The sequence below is a fragment of the Balaenoptera borealis genome, assembly GCF_965194805.1.
Source record: "Balaenoptera borealis genome assembly, chromosome: X".
NCBI classification, from domain to species: Eukaryota; Metazoa; Chordata; class Mammalia; order Artiodactyla; family Balaenopteridae; genus Balaenoptera; species Balaenoptera borealis.
Window position 1 is genome coordinate 84883142 of NC_138881.1, and position 14916 is coordinate 84898057.

The following is a 14916-nucleotide window of genomic DNA, read 5'->3' on the forward strand; positions in this document are numbered from 1 at the left end:
TTAATCCATGTGTAATTTTGATGTCCTTAGAAACAAAATACTGCTAAAACATTTTTTTTGATAAAACAGAGAATAGGTATTATCATTAATCAGGAATTTATGCAATAGATGACTAGGTGACTACAGGGTCTCAAGTGCTACATGAGAAATGCAGTTTAGAACTATAATATTTAAGGTAAAATGCCAAAATGTCACGTTAAAGTCAAAATTTAATGAGGGGGGTCACAGAGTTTATTTTCTTGTCCATAAGAGATGAATAAATAAAGAAAGAACCCATATATAAACTTGAGTTTGAAAAGTATAAGGCCCACATAAAATGAGATAGGCTGTATTGGGAATATGCTCTTCTTTCAATTATGATAAAACTTTGACTAAATGACACACATCTTTATAAAACCCTCAAGCATCAAGTAGATGTCAGGAAGGACAGGAAAGCAATTTCTAAGCTCTACAAAATATTTTGCTATGTCAGTTACACATATTTAGATCACACACACATTTTGTAATTAGTTTAATAATAGCAATTAACAAGCTTTTGGCGGGTTCTTCTAATACTAAATTTTTATCAGAGGATAGAATAGTGAGGTTCTGTACTGGTTCATTTTACTTTGACTAGTCACTTTTCTTCTAGAATGGAAATTACATTCAAGGAGGTAGGTCATGTTGAATATACAGCGGTGATATATTTTTTTAGTATGTATTTCAATAACCCACCATGAGATCTCAAAGAAGCAAATTCCTGAATTGTGACAAGGATGTAAGTGAGATGATCCTCTGAAACATCTGGGTGAAACTTTGTTTTTTTCCTGTTTCTTTGAATCTATATATGAGTCCATGTTTTATTAGGACTATGGCAATTAAGCAATTTTGACTTTGAAAACTGTTGGATTAGAGATGATTAAAGGTTTTCAATAGACCATAGGCCAATAGTTTCTATTTTAATTTTGAAAGACTTTTGAACAGCTCAGTTTACCAGGATGGGTGTTTATGAAACATTTGAATGTTTTTACTCCTTGGCCCAAGCTATACAGTTGTTTTCTTTTTTAATACATGTGAAAAAATGTAATTCATTGAATTTATAAACATGGTTCTGAATCATGGTATTATGTTTTAGTTGAATAGATTATTTTAAAAGATGGCTATTGCAAAACAATTATTTATATAGATGTAGCCCAATATTATGAATGTCTGACTAAGTCTATCCCAGGTAAGTTAATGATTTTCATCAAACTGTTCTTTGAGACACTTTCCAAATTTTATCTTAGGAAGCAAAAACACTTTAAAGCTTCTGATTTTAAGGAAAAAATAAGACCGTGTTAACTTAGCAAACATTTATGAAACACTTACTAAAAAATAATTGCATTTTAGGTTACTTTTTCTTAGGGGCTGCAAGAAATGACAGAAAGACTCTTTCTCACTAAATATGTATTGTTTAGTAGGAAGAAATAAGGAGTACATAATTAGTTAAAACTAGTACAAGGTAGAATGTAACAAGTGCTATAAAATAAGTATATTGTGCCTATAAAGGAGAGAGTACGCCTGGAAGAGGGGGAGGGTCAGGGAAAGCTCTACAGTGGAGAATGCACTTCAAGTGGGCCTTAAAAGGTAGGTAGAGTTTAGAAAAAGAGAATTATCTCTAACTACTAGTCTTCATAAGTCAGGATTATTATTTTTTTAATGACAGAAACTCCACCAAAGCTTAAGAATAAAAAATAACTTTTTTGCCCTTATTACTATAAGGTCTATGACTATAAACCTAGATTTACTCATTGCTGGAACTCAGGGGATCAAATGATGACAGATGATCTCAATGTATTGTCCTTGCTTTTCTTTAGGTTAGCATCATCTTCAGGCAGCTGGCCCCTGGCAGCTTTAGACTTACATCATAACAGCTTTCTACCTACAGAGGAAAGGGAGGGTGAAACTCTCAACAGTCCCAGTATGAGTGTCAGGATGAAATTTCATTGGTCTGGATTAGATTTTGTACTCATATTTGAACAAATCTGGAGGAATGTAATACTTTGATTAGCCACACTTGGGTTATATCCTAAACTCCTGTGATGAAGGTAGAGGTGGAAACATTATCAGTCAAGCAACATAAAACATTCATTACCAGAAGAAGGAGGAACTGGATACTTAGTAGAGAAATAAAAGTCCCCACATGGTGCGATGTTGGGCAAGTTGCTTAATATATCTGAACTTGAATTTTCTCATCTAAAAAGAAAATGATATAACTAACACAAAGTTATTGCAAGGATATAATTTTATGCTGGTATAAAGTTTCAGGCACTTAGCATGTTCTGATAAATATTAGTCTCTTTTCCCTTCTGTAGTACCTAGGTATTCCAGGATTCTAGTTTGGTCTAACATCAGTGTAGACACAGACATACACACTGACTCACACCCATAAACACACAAATATAATCATACACACAGAGATTGCCCTGGATGATATGATGGTAAGTTGAGATAATGCTATAATATTATAATATATGGTTCAGAAGTTTTACCTGAGACAATTCTTTCAGACATTACCTTTATACTTAATCAAATTGAGGCAAAATTGATGATCTGAGTCTCAAAAATCTCAGCTTCAGAAACTGCTACTTGTTTAATACCAAAAAATTTTTAAAACTGTTAGCAATTCTCAAGTTACTCTTAAAATTGAAATTGATTCTATAAAAATAGTTTCATCTGCTATGATTAGGAACAATACTGTTTTAACCTACAATGTGGAAGCTATGGAAAGGCATATTAAGCCTGAAAATCTCTGTATATTAGGTGCTAAAGGTAGGAGAATGGGTACTGAATCTTCACTTAGGAGGATACAATCAAAATTGAATGGATACTAGACAGAGAACAAATATATGTTCTTGTTTCCTACTGGGATCTGTTGATGTTATACCAATGCATTTCTACATTTAATCTAACAGGGCATGTATTTAAGAGACTTATAAATGGAAAGTGACCTCACAAACTGCATTGGGTCACCAGTAAATCATTCAGGTCCTATCAGAATTTGAGTAGAAATATTACACAAAATCTAATATATCAGGCACAGATGCCTTCCAAAGTATGATCATGAACAATATTAAAGCCGATGATCTTCAGTGACCTACTTATCACACTCTATAGGTAGCTTTTGACTGTACTTATGCTTAAGGCTTGTCTCATTAGTAAACCCCCAGGACTGCCAGGCACAGGGGGAAAAGTATTGCTGTAGAAAACCTGCTCAATCAAACATAAAACAGAATTGAGGGAAAAATCCAGAAAGCATATTAAGAAATAACAGTAACAAAAAATGGCAAGAATAAGTCATCAGTAAATATATTAGTAATCATGATAAATATGAGTGGGTTAACCTCACATGTTAAAAGACAGATACTTTCTGGTTGGTATAAACCAAATAAACAAATTTTGAAATGTATAGAAATATTGAATCACTATGTTGTGCACCTGGAACTAACATAATGTTGTAGGTCAGTTATACTTCAATAAACAGACAAAAAAACTTAGAAAAAGAGATCAGATCTGTGGTTACAAAAGGCGAGGAGGAATGGAGAATTGGATGAAGGTAGTCAAAAGGTACAAATTTCCAGTTATAAGATAAATAAGTACTAGGGATGTAATGTACAACATGATAAATATAATTAACACTGCTGTATGTTATACATGAAAGATGTTAGGAGAGTAAATCCTAAGAGTTCTCATCACAAGAAAAACATTTTTTTCTAGTTCTTAATTTTGTAAAATAAATAAATAAAACACACAATAACTGGTAACATGCTGTTTACAAGTAACAAACTTAAAATGGGATCGTTGAAAATAAAAGCATAGAAAGTACATGTCAGACAAACACTAACAAAAGAAAAGCAAGTGTACCAATATTAATAGGAGATAAAATAAGATTAATGGTAAAATAGTTTAAAAAAATACAATAATCAATTATAAATTATTCATAAGAGTTCATGAGTCCATACCAACTAACTAAACAAATAAACAATCTAACAAGAAGAGGAAGGGATCTTGCTTACAATAGAATGGCAAGTGCTGACTAGTAAATGTGGAGGAAGTACTGAAGTTGGAAAATAAGCAGTTGCAATCATAGTAAATATTAGATCAGGCAAGAATCATTAAAAGCTAAATTTAGGAGGAAATGTTGATGAAGAGCAGGATATTTACATGGTCTTAAAGTGTCTCTCTACTTCTTATTGATTGTAAGGAAAAATATAGTAATTATATAATGAAGAAATCGGACAACACCTTGACTGGGTGATCAAAATTACACCATAAATGAGGTGCAATGGGCATTGTGACCTACGTTGTGTTCTAGTTGAAAATGCATAACCTGAATCTAATCCTGAGGAAACTTCAGACAAACCCCACACGAGGAGCATTCTATTAAAACAAACAAAAACATTAATTTATAATTCGTAAATTAACATTTATCATAGGTATGTATAGAAAAAACATAGTATATATAGGGTTCAGTACTATCCACAGTTTCACTCACCCCCTGGGGGTCTTGGAATGTAACACCTCAGATAATGGGGGACAACTATAATGTAAAAAAAACATGAATTATGTAACTTGTAAAATAACATTGAAATATGAAATTGCTATTATTTTTAGGTAAAATAGGGTGAAATAATTGGGAATTTCATATTGTTCAACATAATGCATTAACAGGGAAACATATTTTCTATTCTTCATGTTTCCATACGGGAGACTTTGCTAGACACACACTCCTGGCAATGCTTAATTCTCTCAATGGAAAGAGGAGCACAGAGAATTTGGAATAATCATCATTATGCTTGGTCTCTCTGTCTCTGTCCTTCTTTCTCTCTCTGCCTCTGTCTCTTTTCTTTGTGAGCCATTCTTGCTGTATGCAAATACAAATGCTCTAACCTGTTCACTTACACACAGTAGGGGCTGGCCCTTGTAGGTGTGGCATGCAGTTGTTAAGCTGTCTCCATGACTGGGTGGCTAAGTCTTTTTAAAGAAGTATTAAAAAGATCACTTGGCTGAAGGTCTAAAGCCACTTTCTCCTGTCAGTTCTATCAGGAGTAATCATAACCAAGGTATTTTGATCTTCATATAATGACTTGTGTTTGTCTCTCAATTGATTTTAAACACAAGCAGAGAGGATGTGATTTTATTTATGCCATAAAATGCCAAATATGTAACAACATATGTGAAAAAATGCAAAAGAAATTGATAGATACATAGTCATAGTTGGAACAACCAACTTTTTTTTTTTCAGACAACTATTGTCAAGCAAAGAAAAAGTGAAATGTATAAATTTGAATTAAGTAACCAATAAACTTTGTACTTAACTGGAAAATTCATTTTCTTTTTGAACAAAATGGAACATTCAAAAAGTTAATCACATATTAAACTTTGCTCTTAACATTATGAAAATTGAAGGGGTACAAGCACTCCCTCTCCCTAACCTCTGGTAGCTAAATTATGTTAGGAAAAGCCAACTAATTACACGCTCCTACCCAAAACTTTGACAGTATGAAGGAAGTGAAAAAAGGTCCTGGGAGAATTACAGGTTATGTTCAGTCATTTTACTGGAGTTGAAAATCCACGGGTGGTATAAAGAACATCCACTGGTGGCAGGCCCAGCAGCATTAGTGCAAATGCCCAAGCTTTTTCACCTTCATAACTTCCTTTTGTTCTTATCTGTTTTCTAAACATTGTTCTCTAGTCTTCCCATTGTATAAGTTCCATGATATCCTCATGTTAAATTAATCTTCTACTTAAGTAAACTAGAATTGATTTTTGGTTTTATCAACCAGGAAGCTTGCCTAATATACCATTAAATAGCAAATAATAACATAGAAAGATAGCCATATAACCTTACAAGGATATTATAAGTGGTAGCACAATGAAACTCTAGGAAAAATTTACTTGTGAGTATGAATGCAAAGAACCTAAATAAATGTTAGCAACCCAAACCCAAAGGTGAGTTAAAAAAATAACAAAATGACTATCAGAGAATCCTAAGGATGTTTTGTTATGAGCAAATGAAGCAATCTAATTCACTATGTTAACAGATTAGGAAAAAAAATTATAAGACTATCTTAATATATGTTGTTGAAGAAAACATTTAAAAAATTTAATACCTATGTGTGACAAAATACTACCATCAAACAAGAAAAAGGAAATACATCTTTGACTTGAAATAGACTATCTACAGAGGAAATATTCAAACAACAAACAAATCAACAAAACCCTCAATACCCCAAACATCAGGAAATAAAAACTGTACCAAATAATTACTAAGTCAAAAGAAAATAAAACCTGAAATTGCAGAAAACCCAGTGAAAAACAATAATTAAAGCACATATAAGATCCTAATAAATTTGTACTCAGAAGAAACATTATAGCATTAAACACTGTTAATGATAAAAGATCAATACTGAAAATACATTAATTAAACATTCAATAACTCAACCAATGAAGGGGGGGAGCAGTAATAAAAACTGAAGGAGACAGTATAGTATAGTGGATAAAAACACAGCTCTAACTTCATATCCTGGCTCCACTATTCTACCAGCTGCATGACCCTGGGATAATGACCTCTTAGTGCCTCAGTGTCCTAATCTGTAAAAGGGGAGTAAAAGAACTATTTATCTCCTAGGATTGTTATAAGGATTATATGTACTAATGTAAGTGTACAATTTTACCAGAAGAGCAGAAACAAAAAATTAATTAAGATAAAAGTTAATATTAATGACTTCGAAGATAGAAAAGCAGTAGAAATAATGAATAAATCCAAAAGCTTTTTCTTCAAAAAATCATAATAATAAAATAGATAAGTCACTAGCTAATCTAATCAAGAATAAAGGGGAAAAAGCACAAACACAATTAAAACTGGAAAGATGGAAAATTACCAGAGATACAGAGAAATGCAAAATAATTATATGAGATGACTTTGCTCAACCTTGGGCAAATAAATTTCAAAATCTGAATGAAATAGATGATTTTCTGTGAAAATATAAATTACCATAAATTGCTCCAGATGAGATTTTTTTAATTAAATAAACCAATTGCCATTGAAAAAAGATATAGTCTTAATAAAGAGACTAGATTGGGGGACTTGTTTCCCCCGAAACAAGCATCAGTTTCAAGGAGGTGTATAAGGTAATTTCTCTCTTTCAAGAAATAATTCATTCTGAAAGTTTTTCAACTGTTCCTGAGTATAGACAAAGTAAGCTTCTAGATTTTTGTTACAAAGTCAACATAACACTGAGATGAAATCTACCCAAAAATAGCTTCCCAAAGAAAACTAATAATGATCTCACTTATGTAAATAAAGAAACTATCAGCAATTAGAATCTACACAAAGAATACTATGCAAAAATGATTGGGGTATTTTCTAGGAATTCAATAATTTTTAATCGAAGTATAGTTGATTTACAACAGCATATTAGTTTCAGGTGTACGGCATAGTGATTCAGCATTTTTATAGATTATATTCTGGGACTTCCCTCGCCGTCCAGTGGTTAACACTGTGCTTCCACTGCAGAGGGCATTGGTTCAATCCCTGGTCGGGGAACAAAGATCCTGCAGATCCTGCATGCTGCGCGGTGCAACCAAAAAAAAAAAGATTTTTATAGATTATACACCTTTTAAACTCACCACAAAATAGCAGCATTATTTAGTGCAGCCAAGATGTGGAAGCAACCTAAATGTCCATCAACAGTGAATGGATAAAGAAGACGTGATATACTTATACAATGGAATATTAGCCATAAAAAGTGAAATTCTGCCATTTGCAACAATGTGGATGGGCCTAGAAGGTAATAATGTTTAATATTAGGAAGCATTAATATAATTTAACACATTATATATAATTCAACACAAGTGTTGGAAACAGTGATCCTATCGTGTTGATAATGTTTGCGTAGACAATTGCCATTGTCCAAATTTCCAGGATACAAAAAAAACCGGGGAACTAAGGAGAGGGAGGCAGGGTACATATGGCTTTTATATTAATACGTTATTTTTCAATGTACATCTGCATTGCCAAGGTTTGTTCTCTTCTCTACTTTAGAGATCTAAGGCTTCTTTAATTTTACTAACCATTTGTGGGAAAACACCTGAGTGATGCAACTTGAAACAGATGGAAAACTACTGCAAAAATATTACTCCACTTCTTACTATAGTTTCTGCCTGGAAGTCCATTATTAGTAATTGATCTCTTCATCTTATATACTTCTGAATTCTGTCTTATAAAACTCAAACACTTTGGGGAAATATAATGTGCTAAACTGTTTTTTTTCTTCACATCTTTATTGGAGTATAATTGCTTTACAATGGTGTGTTAGTTTCTGCTTTATAACAAAGTGAATCAGTTATACATATACATATATCCCCATATCTCTTCCCTCTTGCGTCTCCCTCCCTCCCACCCTCCCTATCCCACCCCTCTAGGTGGTCACAAAGCACTGAGCTGATCTCCCTGTGCTATGCTGCTGCTTCCCACTAGCTATCTATTTTACATTTGGTAGTGTATATATGTCCATGCCACACTCTCACTTCGTCCCAGCATACCCTTCCCCTCCCCATGTCCTCAAGTCCATTCTCTAGTAGGTCTGCATCTTTAATCCCATCTCGCCCCTAGGTTCTTCATGAACATTTTGTTCGTTTGTTTTTTAGATTCCATATATATGTGTCAGCATACGGTATTTGTTTTTCTCTTTCTGACTTACTTCACTCTGTATGACAGACTATAGGTCCACCCAACTCACTACAAATAACTCAATTACGTTTCTTTTTATGGCTGAGTAATATTCCACTGTATATATGTGCCACATCTTCTTTATCTATTCATCTGTTGATGGACATTTAGGTAGCTTCCATGTTCTGACTATTGTAAATAGAGCTGCAATGAACATTGTGGTACATGAGTCTTTTTGAATTATGGTTTTCTCAGGATATATACCCAGTAGTGGGATTGCTGGGTCGTATGGTAGTTCTATACTTAGTTTTTTAAGGAACCTCCATACTGTTCTCCATAGTGGCTGTATCAACTTACATTCCCAGCAACAGTGCAAGAGTGTTCCCTTTTCTCCACACCCTCTGCAGCATTTATTGTCTATAGATTTTTTGATGATGGTCATTCTGACCAGTGAGATGATATCTCATTGTAGTTTTGATTTGCATTTCTCTAATGATTAATGATATTGAGCATTCTTTCATGTGTTTGTTGGCAATCTGTATATCTTCTTTGGAGAAATGTCTATTTAGGTCTTCTGCCCATTTTTGGATTGGGTGTTTGTTTTGTGATATTGAGCTGCATGAGCTGCTTATAAATCTTGGAGATTAATCCTTTGTCAGTTGCTTCATTTGCAAGTATTTTCTCCCATTCTGAGGGTTGTCTTTTGGTCTTGTTTATGGTTTCCTTTGCTGTGCAAAAGCTTTGAAGTTTCATTATATCCTGTTTGTTTATTTTTGTTTCTATTTCCATTTCTCTAGGAGGTGGGTCAAAAAGGATTTTGCTGTGATTTATGTCATAGAGTGTTCTGCCTATGTTTTCCTCTAAGAGTTTGATAGTGTCTGGCCTTACATTTAGGTCTTTATCTATTTTGAGTCCATTTTTGTATATGGTGTTACGGAGTGTTCTAATTTCATTCTTTTATATGTAGCTGTCCAGTTTTCCCGGCACCACTTATTGAAGCAGCTGTCTTTTCTCCACTGTACATTCTTGCCTCTTGTATCAAAGATAAGGTGACCATATATGCGTGGGTTTATCTCTGGGCTTTCTATCCTGTTCCACTGATCCATATTTCTGTTTTTCTGCCAGGACCGTACTGCCTTGATTACTGTAGCTTTGTAGTATAGTCTGATGTCAGGGAGCCTGATTACTCCAGCTCCATTTGTTTTTCTTAAGATTGCTTTGGCTATTCGGGGTCTCTTGTGTTTCCATACAAACTGTGACATTTTTTTTCTAGTTCTGTGAAAAATGCCAGTGGTAGTTTGAAAGGGATTGCATTAAATCTGCAGATTGCTTTGGGTAGTAGAGTCATTTTCACAATGTTGATTCTTCCAATCCAAGAACATGGTATAGCTCTCCATTTGTATCATCTTTAATATCTTTCATCAGTGTCTTATAATTTTCTGCTTACAGGTCTTTTGTCTCCTTAGGTAGGTTTATTCCTAGATATTTTATTCTTTATGTTGCAATGGTAAATGAGAGTGTTTTCTTAATTTCACTTTCAGATTTTTCATCATTAGTGTATAGGAATGCACGAGATCTCTGTGCATTCATTTTATATCATGCTAATTTACCAAATTCACTGATTATCTCTGTAGTTTTCTGGTAGCATCTTTAGGATTCTCTATGTATAGTATCATGTCATCTGCAAACAGTGACAGATTTACTTCTTTTCTGATTTGGATTCCTTTTATTTCTTTTTCTTCTCTGATTGCTGTGGCTAAAACTTCCAAAGCTATGTTGAATATTAGTGGTGAGAGTGGGCAACCTTGTCTTGTTCCTGATCTTAGTGGAAATGGTTTCAGTTTTTCATCATTGAGGATGATGTTGCCTGTGAGTTTTTCATATATGGCCTTTATTATGTTGAGCAAAGTTCCCTCTATGCCTACTTTCTGCAGGGCTTTTATCATAAATGGGTGTTGAATGTTGTCGAAAGCTTTCTCTGCATCTATTGAGATGATCATATGGTTTTTCTCCTTCAGTTTTTTAATATGGTGTATCACATTGATTGATTTGCATATATTGAAGAATCCTTGCATTCTTGCGATAAACCCCACTTGATTATGGTGTATGATCCTTTTAATGTGCTGTTGGATTCTGTTTGCTAGTATTTTGTTGAGGATTTTTGCATCTATGTTCATCAGTGATATTGGCCTGTAGTTTTCTTTCTTTGTGACATCTTTGTCTGGTTTTCATATCAGGGTGATGGTGGCCTTATAGAATGAGTTTGGGAGTGTTCCTCCCTCTGCTATATGTTGGAAGAGTTTGAGAAGCATATGTGTTAGCTCTTCTCTAAATGTTTGATAGAATTCACATGTGAAGCCATCTGGTCCTGAGCTTTTGCTTGTTGGAAGATTTTTAATCATAGTTTGAAATTCAGTGCTTGTGATTGGTCTGTTCATATTTTCTATTTCTTCCTGGTTCAGTCTCGGAAGGTTGTGCGTTTCTAAGAATTTTTCCATTTCTTCCAGGTTGTCCATTTTATTGGCCTGTAGTTGCTTATAGTAATCTATCATGATCCTTTGTATTTCTGCAGTGTCAGTTGTTACTTCTGCTTTTTCATTTCAAATTGTATTGATTTGAGTCTTCTCCCTTTTTCTCTTGATGAGTCTGGCTAATGGTTTTCAATTTTGTTTATCTTCTCAAAGAACCAGCTTTTAGTTTTATTGATATTTGCTATCATTTCTTTCATTTCTTTTTCATTTATTTCTGATCTGATCTGTATAATTTCTTTCCTTCTGCTAACCCTTGAGGGTTTTTTTGTTCTTCTTTCTCTAATTGCTTTAGGTGTAAGGTTAGGTTTTTTATTTGAGATGTTTCTTGTTTCTTAAGGTAGGATTGTATTGCTATAAACTTCCCTCTCAGAACTGCTTTTGCTGCATCCCATAGACTTTGGGTCATCATATTTTCATTGTCATTTCTTTCTAGGTATTTTTTGATTTCCTCTTTGATATCTTCAGTGATCTCTTGGTTATTAAGTAGTGTATTGTTTAGGCTCCATGTGTTTGTGTTTTTTACAGATTTTTTCCTGTAATTGATATCTAGTCTCATAGCATTGTGGTTGGAAAAGATACTTGATATGATTTCACTTTTCATACTTTTACCAAGGCTTGATTTGTGACCCAAAATATGATCTATCCTGGAGAATATTTCATGAGCACTTGAGAAGAAAGTGTATTATGTTGTTTTTGGATGGAATGTCCTATAAATATTAATTAAGTCCATCTTGTTTAATGTGTCATTTAAAGCTTGTGTTTCCTCATTTATCTTCATTTTTGATGATCTGTCCATTGGTGAAAGTGTGGGGTTAAAGTTCACTACTATGAGTGTGTTACTGTTGATTTCCTCTTTTATGGTTGTTAGCATTTGCCTTATGTATTGTGGTACTCCTGTGTTCGGTGCAAAAATATTTACAATTGTTATATCTTCTTTTTGGATTGATCCCTTGATCATCATGTAGTGTCCCTTATTTTCTCTTGTAATAGTCTTTATTATAAAGTCCATTTTGTCTGCTATGAGAATTGCTACTCCAGCTTTCTTTTGATTTCCATGTGCATAGAATATCTTTTTCCACCCACTCACTTTCAGTCCATATGTCTCCCTAGGTCTGAAGTGGGTCTCTTGCAGACAGCATATATACAGGTCCTGTGTTTGTATCCATTCTGCCAGTCTATGACTTTTGGGGGGAGCATTTTATCCATTTACATTTAAGGTAGTTATCGATATGTGTGTTCCTATTACCATTTTCTTAATTGTTTTGGGTTTGTTATTGTAGGTCTTTTCCTTCTCTTGTGTTTCTTGCCTAGAGAAGTTCCTTTAGCATTTGTTGTAAAGCTGATTTGATGGTGCTGAATTCTCTTAGCTTTTGCTTCTCTGTAAAGGTTTTAATTTCTCTGTCAAATCTGAATGAGATCCTTGCTTGGTAGAGTAATCTTGGTTGTAGGTTTTCCCCTTTCATCACTTTAAAAATGTCCGCCACTCCCTTCTGGTTTGCAGAGTTTCTGCTGAAAGATCAGCTATTAACCTTTTGGGGATACTCTTGTATGTTATTTGTTGTTTTTCCCTTGCTGCTTTTAATATTTTTTCTTTGTATTTAACTTTTGATCATTTGATTAATACATATCTTGGCGTGTTTCTCCTTGGATTTCTCCTGTATGGGCCTCTCTATGCTTCCTGGGTTTAATTGACTATTTCCTTTCCCATATTAGGGAAGTTTTCAACTATATTCTCTTCAAATATTTTCTCATTCCTTTCTTTTTCTCTTCTTCTTCTGGGACCCCTATATTCGAATGTTGGTGCATTTAACATTGTCCCAGAGGTCTCTGAGGCTGTCCTCAATTCTCTTCATTGTTTTTTCTTTATTCTGCTCTGCAGTAGTTATTTCCACTATTTTATCTTTCTGGTCACTTATCCGTTCTTCTGCCTCAGTTATTCTGCTATTGATCCCTTCTAGAGAATTTTTAATTTCATTTATTGTGCTTTTCATCACTGTTTGTTTGCTCTTTAGTTCTTCTAGGTCCTTGTTAAACGTTTCTTGTATTATCTCCATTCTATTTCTAAGATTTAGGATCATCTTTACTATCATTATTCTGAATTATTTTTCAGGTAGACTGCCTATTTCCTCTTCATTTGTTAGGTCTGTTGGGTTTTTACTTTGCTCCTTCATCTGCTGTGTGTTTCTTTGTCTTCTCATTTTGCTTAACTTACTGTGTTTGTGGTCTCCTTTTCGCAGGCTGCAGGTTCACAGTTCCCGTTGTTTTTGGTGTCTGCCCCTAGTGGCTAAGTTTGGTTCAGTGGGTTGTGTAGGCTTCCTGGTGGAGGGGACTAGTGCCTGTGTTCTGGTGGATAAGGCTGGATCTTGTCCTTCTGGTTGGCAGGTCCACATCTGGTGGTGTGTTTTGGGGTGTCTGTGGCCTTATGATTTTAGGCAGCCTCTCTGCTAATGGGTGGGGTTTTGTTCCTGTCTTGCTAGTTGTTTGGCATAGGGTGTCCAGCACTGTAATTTGCTGGTCGTTGAGTGGAGCTGGGTCTTGGCATTGAGATAGAGGTCTCTGGGAGATTTTTGCCATTTGATATTATGTGGAGCTCGGAGGTCTCTTGTGGACCAATGTCCTGAACTTGCCTCTCCCACTTCAGATGCACAGCCCTTATGCCAGGCTGGAGCACTAAGAGCCTGTCATCCACACGGCTCAGAATGAAAGGGAGAAAAAGAAAGAAAGGAAGGAAGAAGATAAAATAAAATAAAGAAAAGTTATTAAAATAAATCATAAAAAATTATTATTAAAAAAAGTTAAGTAATAAAAAAAGAAAGAAAGAAAGAAAGAAGAGAGCTACGAAACCAAAAACCAAATCCACCAGTGATAACAAGTGCTCAAAAGTATACAAAAAAAAAAAAAAAAAAACAGACAGAGAGAACCGTAGGATAAATGGTAAAAGCAAAGCTATACAGACAAAATCACACACAGAAGCATACCCATACACACTGACAAAAAGAGAAAAAGGGAAAAATATATATATATCATTGCTCCCAAAGTCCAACTCCTCAATTTGGGATGATTTGTTCTCTATTCAGGTATTCCACAGATGCAGGGTACAGCAAGTTGACTGTGGAGATTTAATCCGCTGCTCCTGATGCTGCTGGGAGAGATTTCCCTTTCTCTTCTTTCTTTGCACAGCTCCTGTGGTTCAGCTTTTGATCTGGCCCCGCCTCTGCGTGTACGTCACCTGAGGGTGTCTGTTCCCACCCAGACAGGACGGGGTTAAAGAAGCAGCTAATTCGGCGGCTCTGGCTCACTCAGGCCGGGGGCGAGGGAGGGGTATGGAATGTGGGGCAAGCCTGTGGTGGCAGAGGCCAGTGTGACATTGCACCAGCCTGAGGCATGCTGTGGGTTCTCCCGGGAAAGTTGTCCCTGGATCACAGGACCCTGGCAGTGGCGGGCTGCACAGGCTCCCAGGAGGGGAGGTGTGGAGAGTGACCTGTGCTTGCACACAGGCTTCTTGATAGCGGCAGCAGCAGCCTTAGCCTCTCATGCTCATCTCTGGGGTCCGCGCTGATAGCCGCGGCTCACGCCCATCTCTGGAACTCCTTTAAGCAGTGCTCTTAATCCCTTCTCCTCACACACCAGGAAACAAAGAGGCAAGAAAAAGTCTCTTGCCTCTTTGGCAGGTCCAGACATTTTTCCGGACTC

The 14916-nt window shown here is 35.3% G+C and overlaps 1 long non-coding RNA gene across 1 annotated transcript in view; it reads left to right on the plus strand.

Moving 5' to 3' along the window:
- The window catches only part of LOC309620840, a 387201-nt gene extending 373223 nt beyond the window's left edge, over positions 1-13978 (plus strand). Inside the window, exon 2 of the long non-coding RNA XR_014239688.1 lies at positions 8923-13978. This is a non-coding gene — a long non-coding RNA (uncharacterized lncRNA). The remainder of the gene's footprint in view (positions 1-8922) is intronic.
- The last annotated feature ends 938 nt before the right edge of the window (positions 13979-14916 follow it).